Source organism: Pogona vitticeps, chromosome 2 (genome assembly GCF_051106095.1).
Source record: "Pogona vitticeps strain Pit_001003342236 chromosome 2, PviZW2.1, whole genome shotgun sequence".
Classification (NCBI taxonomy): domain Eukaryota; kingdom Metazoa; phylum Chordata; class Lepidosauria; order Squamata; family Agamidae; genus Pogona; species Pogona vitticeps.
The window spans coordinates 55176328-55190420 of NC_135784.1; the positions used below are offsets into that span (position 1 = coordinate 55176328).

General features: G+C 39.4%; 1 long non-coding RNA gene across 1 annotated transcript; it reads right to left on the reverse strand.

Annotated features, from left to right (window-relative positions):
- Window positions 1–972: 972 nt before the first annotated feature.
- On the reverse strand, window positions 973–7039 carry LOC144586668 (uncharacterized). Its single transcript, XR_013541615.1, has 2 exons — window positions 6787–7039; window positions 973–5547 (listed from the first exon to the last, which is right to left on the reverse strand). It is a non-coding gene; the product is annotated as an uncharacterized LOC144586668 (long non-coding RNA).
- Between the last annotated feature and the right edge of the window lie 7054 nt (window positions 7040–14093).

Genomic DNA, 14093 nt, shown 5'->3' on the forward strand with positions numbered 1-14093 from the left:
CTGAACTATCCAGCAACATTATCTTAGTGAGAATAACAGGGTGAGCAGAGGGGGCGGAGAGATATGATTCCTGCACCTTTAGTCATTCTGAAGAGAAGGAAATTTCAGCAGGTTTAATTTCCATTAAAGTTTCCATTAAGAGCTCCACTGATTAAGAGTTCCTCATCTAGGCAACTGTTAAAGATACAGGAACTCACCCCTTTTACTTCTGGTCACATATGAATGCATTATGTTTTGGAGGCCATTCCCGTGACACTTAAAACTATTTGCAACTTCAAGCACTTCTGTATATAATTATTTCCACAGAGCGATGTTTGCAGGCATGACACATTTTATTTCATGTGCAGAAATATGATAAGCATTGCAATTTTTTTCCTGAGTTTCTAGCTAAAGCTACTTAGCAAATGTACGTAATCACGTAATCAGTGTTAGATACTGATTAAGCAAAAGGAAAGGCCAACACTGCCAGATGGTAACGATAATACAATAACTCTTGATATTCAAATCTAGTTGTGCACTAAAATACTCCAAGAGAAGTGCACTGATTCTGGGAGACCTCATAAAAATATCAAAACAGAATGAATAAAACTGCAGGTATAACGCAGGGATTAAATAATAAGGTTCAACATCTTATTTTCACCCTGAACAAAATTTATCTGTCAAATATACCAATATGGAACATGGCTATGGTTAACATTACATATGGGTTGAAGTGGGGGGGAATGTTCTGGGGCGAAAGGTATGTGTTGGCAAAAATACAACCAAAATTATATCATTTCCATTGATTTCTCTTGGAGACTTAAGACTGATTTGTACTATCTCCACTTTTGAACCCATGGCACCTACAAATATATAACCATGACTGCATTGCAGTATGGCCATTAACAGTACAGTATATGAAAGCCAATGTTCTTGAGCTTAGGTAGTTTCTCTCTGTATTACTTATCCAGAGTTAATTATGCTTTCTTCTAGTTTTTGTTCTTAGATAGAGTTATATAGGTATGTGTGACAATTCTTGGTCTATCCCCTTTCTTGACCCCTCCCCCACTTCAGGCTTTGTTTCTTGGTTCAAACTTTTAACATTTCTTTATGTCTGTCCAAGATAGACATTAACAACAGTCTTAGACATCAACTTCTCCTCCTTCTCCAACAGGGAGAGGAAAGGGTTCCAATCACTTCATCCCAATGGTTCTCCTCCCCCATCAACTCTAAATCTTGTGTGGACACCACTGGCAACAGCACCTGCAACAGTGGCTCTGCCTCTTTGTCTGCCATTCCTCTTCTCCCTCCCTCTTCCTGTCATCTCGGTGTCCCTTCTGGGAACTCTGCTTATACTGGGTCAAGGTGTTCCATGTTCTGCCACCTCCTTCCCCCTCCTCTGCTCTGTTTGCTTGCTTCTATTCTTTCCTCCAGCACTATTACCTGTCACATTCCCTCCAGTAAAAAGGCTATTTAGGGGTGGTTGTTGTAGGTTTTTCGGGTTGTTTGGCCATGTTCTGGAGATTTTTCTTCCTAACGTTTCACCAATCTCTGTGGCGGGCATCTTCAGAGGACAGGAGTTAGAACTCTGTGTTCTGGTGTAGTGTGTGAGATAGTTGAGTATTTGTAGCTGTGGGATCCACTTTTTGTCCTTTTCAGGCGATTGGGTGATTATGGTGATCACTGTGTTTTTTGTGGGTGTATTGTTGTGATAAGGGACAGATGATCTGTCACTGTGATCGATGGGTGTTGTTAGCTAGTGTTTTGTGTGCAGTGATCACTGGTCCTTGTGGCTGGGTAGAATTCATTGACCTTTCTGCAGGCCCTATTTTTCAGTGCTGGGAGCCAGGCTTTGTTGAGCTTTAGACTTTCTTCTTTTTTATGGCTTCCCTGTGCAGTCTAAAATAATGATTGCTGGTGTTGTCCAATGCTTCTGTATTTTGAAATAGGATTTAATGTCCAGCTTTTTTCAGGGCATGTTCAGCCACTGCCAATTTTTCTGGTTGTTTTAGTCCTCAGTGTCTTTCATGTTCTTTGATTCTGGTGTGAATGCTGCATTTTGTGGTCCCAATATATACCTGGCCACGGTTGTAGTTTTTTCAAAAAATCTCCCCATGCAGTGTGTGACTCCTTTGATGTATGGCAGAAATACTTTATTGTGAGTGGCTGTTTTTCTTGTTCAGTTCAATATTGTTTTCTCGGTTTGATGGCTCTTGTGATTTCATTCTTGGAATAGCCATTTGCCTGTAGGGCCCAATTCAGATGGTTGAGTTCGGTGCCGAGAAATGGAGCTTCACAGTTCTGATTTGCATGGTGTACGAGTGCTTTGATTATGTCTCTTTTTTGTTGTGGATGGTGGTTGGAGTTTTTGTGTAGGTACCGGTCTGTGTGGGTGGGTTTTCTGTGGACATTGTGTCCCAATAGGAGGTCAGGTTTGCATATGAACATGATATCTAAAGGGAGTTGGCCCACTATTTATTTTTCCATTGTGAATTGTATGTTTGGGGGGTCTGGAATACCATCTACTCTCAGCATGTTCTGGTAGGGTCATCAGTCTTTCAATTTGCTCATTCATGTGTTTTCCAGTTCTACCCATTCCCAAGCCTCCAGAAGTATACACTGTGTTTCCTTTTTACTTTCCAACCATTTTGCCTCTTCTGTCCTTTGGCTCTCCATTCCTCCTTTATGTATCAGCCCCTCTCCTCCCCTAGCCTCCTCCTTTTCCTTTTCCTTCCCGCCTCCACTTTTTCCTCAAAACCAGGGCATTTAGTTATTTCTACGTCTTGCATTTTCCTCACCTCCTGGCTCTGAGAGGTAGATGTCAAGCTGATTCTCCCTTTTCCAGGGAGGCGTCACACAAGCAAGCGGGATCTCCTTTTGTTCCCTTTCTCACAGTAAGGGAAAGCAATTTAATGGATTCTCATTTCTTTATGAAAATATTGATTTCTCATCTCCTGAGGCTGGCAGTGGGAGAGACTACACATTTTACCTCATGAAATCATATATCTGCAATGCATGTGTTACATTTTGGGCAAAAGTATGTGTATGTCAGAAAACTGTGCATACCTAAACATGCATACACTTGAAAAACCTACACAGGGATGAACAGGACACCTCAGCTAGCGATCCCAGCCCAGGGTCAACTGAGGCAGAACCTGCCCTGCCCTGAGGAAATTCCTTCCCTGTAGATAGAGATGAAGCCCTGGAGGAAGATTTTCCACCCAGTCCCTGGCAGCATAGAAATAAATATTGAGGCCTGACTGAGGCAAAGTCAACATTTGCAGCAAAAACCATTCTTGCTGCCATGATTAACAGCAGCTGAGGTAAGATCTACCCACTCTCTATATAAAAACTGAATTCAAGTGCTCAATCCTGAGAAATTATGTTCTTTTCTGGACAGCTTTGATCCTTTGCTCCTATCTTTCAATGCTCCTCCTTTCTTTCTTTCTTTCTTTCTTTCTTTCTTTCTTTCTTTCTTTCTTTCTTTCTTTCTTTCTTTCTTTCTTTCTTTATTTATTTATTTATTTATTTATTTATTTATTTATTTATTTATTTATTTATTTATTTATTTAATATCCCGCCTATCTGGTTGGGTCAGGACCACTCTAGGCAGCTAATTGACAGACCTCCAGAAAACCTGACTCCGACTACTTTGTGACAACACCTCTGCTGGTCCCCGAATTGCACTATTAACACCAGTCCCTCTCTGCCATCCCCAGAATTCTTCTTTTTCCTTGGACTTTGGCTATTGTCTCCATGGCGTCCCGAGTCAGCTTGGTTTCCCTTGAGCATTCCCTTGCACCTTGACCAAGACTGCCTCTTTACAGTAGTTAATTCCTGTTTCATGAGTCCTTGCTGCATAGGAATAGGACAGACACATGGTCTGTGGACCAGTGAAGGAAGTGGATGGGGCCAGTATGTCCCCCTTGCAGGTTCAATGCACCAATATTGTGAATGCTACAATAAGTTTGTTGTGAAACTTAATTCCAGGGGAAATTAGAATTCAGTAGAACATGTGAGTATTAAAGTTATCTTGCTCAAAATGGGGATGCACATCTGTTTAATACCTACCGCTTTGAAGCCATTTTCATTCAGGCGTATAAGCAGGCCTATATGAGTCTGAATATCAAGGTCAACTCCCTTGTATTTTTCCTTATACAATATATTAGCAAATAAAACAACTATCAAAGAAACATGAACTAAAATGGTTCAAAAGCTGCAGATTACAAACAACACCTTCTCTCTGCTTGACTGCATATGCATAACCATAAAAGTATGCATTTCTGTTAACCTATTATTTCTAGCTATTAAATGCTGCCATTAAACATAGCAGTAGTACAAAATTTATATTTTGGTATTATTTTCCAGTTTTGCAGCCATGCTTTCTTCTTTTCAGCCTTTGATGGACAGATCTGAAATGAATATTTTGTAAATGCACTGAAAAGTCTGAAGAAGTTCTAAAGTATTTTTGCACTGCATTTAGAATCTTGAAAGTACGTTTACATTAACTATAGAACATATTCATATCACTTTCATCAGGAAATCTTTTGTGCACAATTTAAACTCGGCTGTTGAAACCAAGTACATAAACCAGAGTTCAGCAGAATGCTTTATTGTACAATAACAGCAACAATCAAATCACATTGGGAAAAAAAACTTCTGATAGGGCTTGGGTGCAAGTCATGAATTTAAATGTATTCATTTTGAATTCTGGAGCCTGCATAATGTGATTTGCACTACCATGAAAAAAATTAATAGACCTGAGGACTTGGCAATCTATTTATTGCTAAAGAGGGTAAATATTATGGTGACCCTATTAGCAACTGCATCGACTCATTATTTTTCTGCTCTAAGATAATTAAGAAATGACTGAAGTAAGGAGCGTATGAATCAGAGAAAGCCAAGGAATTAGCAGTCATGGAATGCTATGGATTTGACGTTACTGAACATGTACTGGGCAAGACGTGAAAATGATGCCTGTTTTGGACACCTTAGAAAACCAAGAAATTATCTGGTTCCAGCTGAATCGAGCACACAAGCTGACATAGAAGGTCATCTTCACCCCATTATATTCTATGCAATCACATCACTGTGACTATAGTTTTCTTCAGAGATAGGTCTAGAAGGGCTTTCAGTACGATGCAAAAATTGTTCCGTTCTCAGTTTCTTTCAATAATTGGATGGAGAATAAAATAAAACTTGTTTTATTCAAGGAAATGTAAACGATGACCTCAAGACAGACTAAAAAGTGACATAAAAAGGACTCACAAACATTCTAATGGTGCATTTTCTCAAGGCAAAATGGAGGTAGACCATAGATATGTTCCAGGAAATATATACTCCCTGGAATACATAAGGCAAAGGTGAAACTAGGGTGGCAATGGGTCCTATTTTATAGAGGAAAATCATAAAATCATAGAAGAATTGAGTTGGAAGAGGTCTTTAAGGCCTTTGAGTTCAACCCCATGCACACGGCAAGAATCCAAATCAAAGCAGATCTGACAGTTGTCTAATTTTCTCTTGAATGCCTCCAGTATTGGAGTGGTCACCACCTCCCAAGGTAATCACCTATTTGAAAAATGAATCAGAGAAGGGAAATCAAGGACCCTGACATTGCCAATCCACCCTGAACATCTGGACAGGTGATTCAACAGGTACTGAGATCATCTGGTCACTGCTTTCCTCATTAGGGAAAGATGTGCTGTAATTCTGTTCATACTGTAAAAATATTTATAATATTTATAATATTTTTGCATTTGTACTTGCAGATTTATGTTTTCTTCTGCCCTCTCTTTTGGTAAAGTGCATTCTTTTTGGTGACATTTAAGTGACCAGACTAGTGGTGTGAGTACAATACTGTCACGAGTAGTTAAGACAACAAGCTTTCTAAAGTTGCAATGCATGTATTTTTTTTGGGGGGGGGTTACAGGGAGAGCAGAACTATAACTTCCAGAATGTTCCAGCCAGCACAGATTCTAGTTTTTTAAAGTATATTTTCTGAACTGTGGTATATTTATGTATAAAATGATTCTATCTTTGTTTAGGAGAACAGCTCTAAACAGTGTGATTATTTTAATAATATTGAACTCTAGTATATTCCTGTGGAGGCAAATCCTACCTCTGCCCATCCCATCTTCTTGTTTTCAGGCCCCATCTCTCCCATATTGAGGGGAAAGACCAAAACACGGCTTCTACCCATAGATAAAACCACCTTTCAGACCTCCTTGCTCAAGATGGCAAGACTCCTTTATATTAACTGGCAAGGCCATTACAAGCATGCTTGTGTGCATTTCATCTTTCTTCTCCTCCCACTTTTTAGCCCGCACATGCATGAGCTCAATCGTGCAAATTTTTGCATTGTCAAAGCAGTATGAGGCCAAAATGTTCATGGAGGGCATCTGAGGTAATATGTCAAATAAAGGTGACTGAAAATGAAGCTTTGGAGCTAATTGAGAAATTAACAATTTGCCAAGGCTTGATATTATTCAACCAAGACTGTATGAAACAACTTAAATGTGAAAGTGCCCAAAGGGTTGGGAAGTAGCCAACAGAAAACCATATTATCATTGTTCATATAATTTTAAGGATTCGAGCAGAATAAAGTGTAATCAAGGTTCATCAATAGATATCTAAGTAAATCTATAGTCCCATGGAACATAACAGTGTTACAAAAGCAGAATCAGAGATTCAGGGGGACCTGGGAACATACAGCCAAGTCAAACCCATTCTGTCCCACATAGTTTTCTTAAAGCTAAGGTTACGAAACATAAGGAAGAATAAAGACTTTCTGAAAATAACAGCACATACCTTTTGCAAAAGAGAATCTGGCCTCATTAAGCATTGCACAGCACAAGCCTACAGAGTGGAAACATTAAGTAGATGTGTGTCAGACTTCCAATAATAGTTTGGTGTCAAAGGCTTCTAACTGCAATGCAGCAGTAAGGATGAATATTCTCAAGGACTGGTCATTGGTGAAAGAATAGGAGGCAAAAAGTAGGAATCAAACTGGTATTTTTTATAATGGAGGTAAGTAAGCCTTGGAGTTGAATCAAGAGTGAGCAGTGAAGTATCCAGTTTGTGGACAAAGCCTCCCCATCCGTCCCCAGCCTGGTGGAAAGAGAAAGTGATTGTGAAGCATTTATGATAAGAGGCAGATACAAATGCTTGTAAAGGACTGGAGCCATATTCATGAATTTAACAGTGAAACAGGACCTGCATCACAACAGTGCAAGAAAACAATTCGTAATTAACAGTTCTGTCAGCAGCTGGCTTATAACATTATAGTCAGTTGAGAATAGCCTCTCCCTTGCTTTATCTTCTAAAAGTTGGTCAAAGTCTTTTTAAAAAAATTGATTTTTAGTGTGAAACGGTAAGACTGGAAAGCACAACGAGTTTGTGAATGGATTTCCTCAATAACATATTTCTCATTTCAGAAAAAAGAATTGTCCCAGCAACAGGACTTAAGTGTATTGGAAACACATCTTGCATGTTTTGTACCTAAATGGGACCTCATTTCACTCATATTATTATTTCCATTAATTTTTTCCCATCTATTGACATTGGTATGTGGGAAAATTCATCAACGAAACCTATTCTTATTTATTTATTTATTTATTTATTTATTTATTTATTTATTTATTTATTTATTTATTTATTTATTTATTTATTATTTATTTATTTATTTATTTATTTATTTATTTATTTATTTATTTATTTTATCCCACTTTTCTCCTTAAAAGGGACCCAAGGTGACTTATATAATTAAAAAGATACAATTTGAAAGCTAAAAACAGTAAGTATACAAATATTGTAAAATAAACAAGTATTATATTAAAACAGAAAATAAAATCAATACTAAAACACAATTAAAACAACTGAGCCCAACATGCCATTTAAAAACCCCTCACAGACCTCCAGCCATTAAGGAAAAGCCTGCCTGAAGAGAAAAGTATTTGCCTGCTTGTGGAAGGATAGCAAAAATGAGGCCAGTCTGGCTTCCCATGGAAGGGAATTCCAGAGTCTGGGAATAAGTCACTATTCCAATGAGGTAGTAATACCAGACTCTGTTACAATTGTTTCAGATGGCAATTTAACACACACACACACACACACACACACACACACACACACACACACACACACACACACACACACACACACACACACACACACACACACACACACACACACACACACACACACACACACACACACCAACCAGTCAGTTATTCATATTCTGCTCTGTTGAGTCTTCAGTGTTGCCACTTTTAAAGGAAATTATTGATCGTTTCTTACAATGCACTGACGTGTACAAACAAGCAGTAACTGGCTGTGCCTTTTATTCTGAGAGTTGCTATACGCTTTGGAGAGCACACATATATTCAATATATGCATTATCCACATACACCCCATATTTATTGTATCCACACACAAAAATAAGAGCTTTGTCATACAAAACAAGATGAACAAAAGTTGAGAACAGGCAACGATTGCAAATAAAATTGTAGGCAACAATACTTGAAACTAAATGGAATTTTACCAGGGAAATCTCATCGTGGGGATGTTTCCCTCCCTGCAACTGTGACTCTTTCATACTGCCATTTTTATAGCATTGTTTTATGTTTAATCAACATCCCCATGCCCCATACCTGGGAAATTCAATTCCTTTTTCAGTAGGGAAAATAGACTCTTACTGATTTTCATTACATCCACACTCTTTTTGGTCTAGTGTGTGTGCACCTTTTTGCTGGCTCCTGATCTGACAACCACTGATTGATCGATGAGCTGTGGAGAAACTGAACACAGCTCGGCAGGATATTACAGCTCCACATTTTTTTTGTCTTCTCAAGACATGATGGTTCACATACTACTGTCTTAACCTGTGTTGCCAGAAGCTTTTATATGCCAAAAGATAGCTAAGATTTTTATTAGCAACTCATTTTGATCATTTCAGAAAGACTGTGGAAAGCTAGGCTTTGATGATAACAAGGAATACCACAAAAGCCTAGGAGGGAGGCTACTGCGGCCATTTTTCAGAAAAGGTTAAAAGCATTTCACATTTCCTCATTCAATGCTGCAAGCAAGCAAAATAAGTTTATTGCGTGGCACCCAGGCCATTGCAACATACATTGGATAAAACAATATAAAACGGTATAAACAATATAATATACTCCATTAAAATATAGTACAATAAAATAATAAAAGCCATTTAGAATCAGGTTGATTTCTATTACAGCACAAAATTTTGACATCTAAAGAGAGTACAAAGACTGATGAAAAAGATTAACCAAATGTCATCAGCAAGCACCTATCGCGGGGAGAATAACCACAAAGATGTAGTTACTTAAATATTGACTTAACTGGTAGAAGCAGGGAATACAGATTTAATTTGTATCAATGTAGAGAGAAAGCGTGCCATTCAGAAAGTGACAAATTATGTCTCTGTCGCAAAGTAGGATCTTGAGTTTTTCTTGTTCAGAATTACTAGAGTGTTTTTGTAAAATAGGGTTAAGGAGTCTTTCGCGATAGGTGTCTAATAGTGGACAATAGAGCACTACATGTGCCAAATTCTCCACTGATTTTTTTTATCACAAGAGCAAACTCTCTTGTGATATGGAATTTGTGTATAGCGGCCTAATAAACTGGCTAGTGGTAACATATCAAAACGTGCCTGAGTAAAAGCTTTTCTATAATCAGAATTCATTAGATCAGCAAAATAAGATGGAAGATTTATTTATTTATTTATTTATTTATTTATTTATTTATTTATTTATTTATTTATTTATTTATTTATTTATTTATTTATTTATTTATTAGATTTTTATCCCATCCATCTAGATCAGTGGTTCTTAACCTTTTTGAAAGAAGCGCCCCCTTGAGCCATTGAGGAAGTTATCATCGCCCCCCTCCCCGCGGTGATGATATCTTATTTATTTATTTATTTATTTATTTATTTATTTATTTATTTATTTATTTATTTATTTAAGACACTTAAATGCAATGACCCCTGAAAACAAAATTCAATTCCAAGAAAATGAAATGCCCCCAAAAAGTAACATTTAAATGATTTAGCTGCAAGCGAATTTTAAGATGCAAAAAGAAATATAAAAAGGGCATAAATACAAACTGCAATGCAGAAACTAAAAATTTCAAGACAAAAACTCTGAAACTAAATTAAGATTGTAGGAAAATATATATTCATGCACATTGTAAAAAGGCTGCAGCCATCTTCACAGGTTTGGCTTGCTCCAGCGCCCCCCTACCGCTCCCCATCTGCTCCAGCGCCCCCATACCGCCCCTTTTCGTTCTACCGCGCCCCTGAAAAATGAAAACGCCCCCTGGGGGGCATTATCGCCCACGTTAAGAACCACTGATCTAGATCAAGGGTCTACTCTGGGTGGTTTACAAATTTAAAAATAGTAAAAACCAAAAACCAAAAAGTCCAAGATGGCGAAGTTTAAATAATTAAATCTGGCAGTTAAGATATGGCAGGAGGGATAGAATGTTCTTATATAAAGGGACCGCTTTTAGGGTGCCTAACAGACCTAACTCCATTTGAACCCAGTGGTCGGACAATCTCTGTTTCAGTAAATGTTTTGCAGCGGGTGGGCTAAGGTGTCTCATATATTCTTCTGAGAATCCAAGTTTAGTTGCAATGCAAAAAGTTTCCACGATCCAAAATTCATTTCCTCATATGATGCTATTAAAAATTCTGACTGAGTGATGAACAGAATTTTCAGCCAGTAGTTAATTATTAACTTGTAGACTAATGTTATTAGTACCAATTTTAGTCTAAGAAATGCTGAGGGGGTTGAAGGGGGTCTGCCAGGAGTAATCAAGCAAATTTATTTTGGATTACTTCTAAGGAGGTTAAGCTTCCAGTTCCCCATATTTCAGCACCATACAGGATCTGGGGAAGTAACTTGATTTTATAAATTTCACAGATGGGTGGGACCAAATGCCCTCCTGTGGTTCTATAGAATCATTAAGTATACTAAACATGGCTTAAGGGTGGTAACAATAATGCTACAGACCACTGAGGTAGATATCATAAAAGCCAGCCCTTCATTTGGGCAGCCTCTAGCTGCAGAGGAAGTGGCAATAAGAGTATACAGTGGTGCCCCGTATAGCGAGGTTAATCCGTTCCGGATTAACCTTCGCTATGCGAAAACATCGCTGTACGGGGCAGGAAAAGCCTATTGGAACGCATTAAACTTAGTTTAATGCGTTCCAATAGGCGCCAAAACTTACCCCTCCAGCAATGTTTTCGCGGTCCGGCGGCCATTTTGGAGCCGCCGATCAGCTGATCGGCGGCTCCAAAATGGCCGCCGGATGACCCGAAATGGCCCCCGTCAGTGTTTTCGCGCCCTCCCCTTGCTTACCGAGGTCGCGAAAACGCTGCGGGGGGGGCATTTCGGGTCGTCTGCAGCCATTTTAATGGCCGCGGATGACCTGAAATGGCCCCCCGCAGCGTTTTTGCGACCTCGGTAAGCAAGGGGAGGGCGCGAAAACACTGATGGGGGCCATTTCGGGTCATCCAGCGGCCATTTTGGAGCCGCCGATCAGCTGATCGGCGGCTCCAAAATGGCCGGCCGGACGCCCCAATCGTCGCAAAGCGAGTGCGGCGATTGGGGCAGCTCCGTATAACGATCCCCAAAAAGGGATCGCTATACGGATTCTTCGTTGTACGGTGCACTCGTTAAGCGAGGCACCACTGTATAAGGTGAACCTATTTAATATCAGCTCAGTTAATGACCATGTCTCCTGGATAAAGATAATATCAAAGCTTTTCATAAATTGTAGAAATAATGGATTTTGATTTTCGTTCGATCAGCCAGACACATTCCATGAAATACATTTTAGACATTGCTCACTCTGGCTCCTAGATTGTCAATTTGAGATAGGGTATTCCATTGAAGTAGAATCTTGGACTTGTTGCTGAGAGATGGGGCTGATCTATAAGTAAGAGTGATGATGGAATTAAAGTTTGCAGTGATCCAGGGGGAAGAGAAGGAAGATCCTTAGGTTTTGTCAAGCCTGTAGGAGATGAACAGTCAGGTGAAACTGAAGTATTACAGTCTGAGCTAGGATGTATCTGAGACTCTAAGCAAGGATTACACACTGTGGTTTAGAACACTGGTTCTTAACCTTGGGTTACTCAGGAGTTTTGGACTGCAACTCCCAGAAGCCTTCACCACCAGCTGTGCTGACTGGGGTTTCTGGGAGTTGCAGTTCAAAAGCATCTGAGTAACAAAGGTTAACAACCACTGGTTTAGAACAGTGGTCCTCAACCTTGGGCTCCAGATGTTATTGAACTACAACTCCCAGCAGCCTTCACCACCACTTCTCCTGGCCAGGATTTCTGGGAATTGAAGTCCAAGAACATCTGGAGGCCCAAGGTTGGGGACCACTGGTTTAGAATAAGAGCTCCAGGTGGAGTAATTCTGATGTTGTTATTTTCTCCACAGACATCATTTTTGCTTTTGCCACATCTAAATTCTTAGAGTTGGACTTGGGTGGAAAATGTGTCTCAGTCTGGTTTGTGGTAGGCAAAGGGTTTTGTAAAGGTTGAGTTTGGAGTTGGTTTGTCATATCCTTGAGCAAATATTTTCTTTGTGGGGGAAGACTGAGTAACCCAAGGATGAGTAACTTCTTTTGAGTGGCCTTTGTATGATCCTTTAGCATAGTCTCAAAATTCTGTGTCACATGCAGAGAAATAGCGCCTGAGGGGTTGGTATGATGCACACTTCCATCTCTTGATAAATTGGACAGTTGTGTTGATCCTTTGTAAGTAGTTTGAGATGACCTTAATGTTTTAGTAGAAAGGGCTGTGGAGCTTTTGAACTCAAGGCTAGAGCAAAAAGGAAGTCTATCAGCACTATTTGTAATCAACGGCCGCATAGTTTCATCAATAAAAACTTTAAAAGCAGTTATGTCAAAAGAGGAGAGGGAATTTTTCATTTTTAATAACATTAAGGGGATAAGTTGATTAAAACTCAGAAGCACTCTCATCTTTGATGATATTCTTGGTAATTTTTTCAAACTTAGTAAAATCAATTTGATAAATGTCTAAGCGCAGTAGTTGGCAAATTGAGTATTGTATAGTTTTTCTTGTTGTCCAGCCCCCTTGGTTTAGCTCATTATTAGCAATACACAATACTATTTGTTTGTTCTCTAGTTTTGCTGTCTTTCCTGACAATTCACCCCTTCTGATGTTAATTCCTCCAGGGGCTTGTCCATGGCTCAATTCATGTGCAGGTTGCAGCTTTTGGGCAAGGGGGCAGAAGCTGGGGGTAATAGAACCCATCTGTGTAGACCATGGAGACAGGCTATCCACTATTTTCTGAATACTGTTGTCAAATGCCTGCCTTAGTAGTTCTAGCTTGTCAGAGATAATTGTAAGCTGTTGAAATATAGATTTAACCATTTCAGCAGTAAGGAGGGAATACTCGGCAATTAAATCCATAGGAGTGTCCCTTAAGCATTCCTGTTTAGCTCTTTCATCCAAGGAGGCCCTTTTATTTGGGGACTCATTGAGGGGGAAGGGCTCAGTCATTCCTTGAAGATTATTGTAATTAGGTGTACAGGATTCATCTGTGAGGCCTTGATTTTCCAATTGTGAATTTAAAACACTATATCTGTTTTTATCAGCAAGCATAGGAGAAGCACTCACCAAGTCTTTCTGAGGCAGAAGGGTGTCTATTCGAAGTTGTTTACCTGGGTTTTCTGGCGAGTTTGAGTTGGATCTTGCCCTAGGTCTTTTCTTCTTTCCTACAGCTACAAATGGAACTGAAGCCTCATTAGATAGTATAAGGTAGTAGATCAAGCAGTGACCCAGCCAGACAGCCCGAACAACAACTCAAACAGGAGAGTTTGAATGGGGAAAGGAGAGGCAAAACACTCCAAGGTTGAAACTTGGATGAAGGAATTTGAAGGTCAGGGTAATCCAAATGAGATTAAGTAAAAAACAAACAAAAACTGATGAAGCTCCCTACTAGAGCTGCTCACGTGCCGCCATCTTGACCCAGATGCCGCCATCTTGACCCTTGCCTCCTTGAAAAAGCCAATTTTCACCAATAGTTTCGACAAAATAAATTGGGCCTCCACATTGCAAG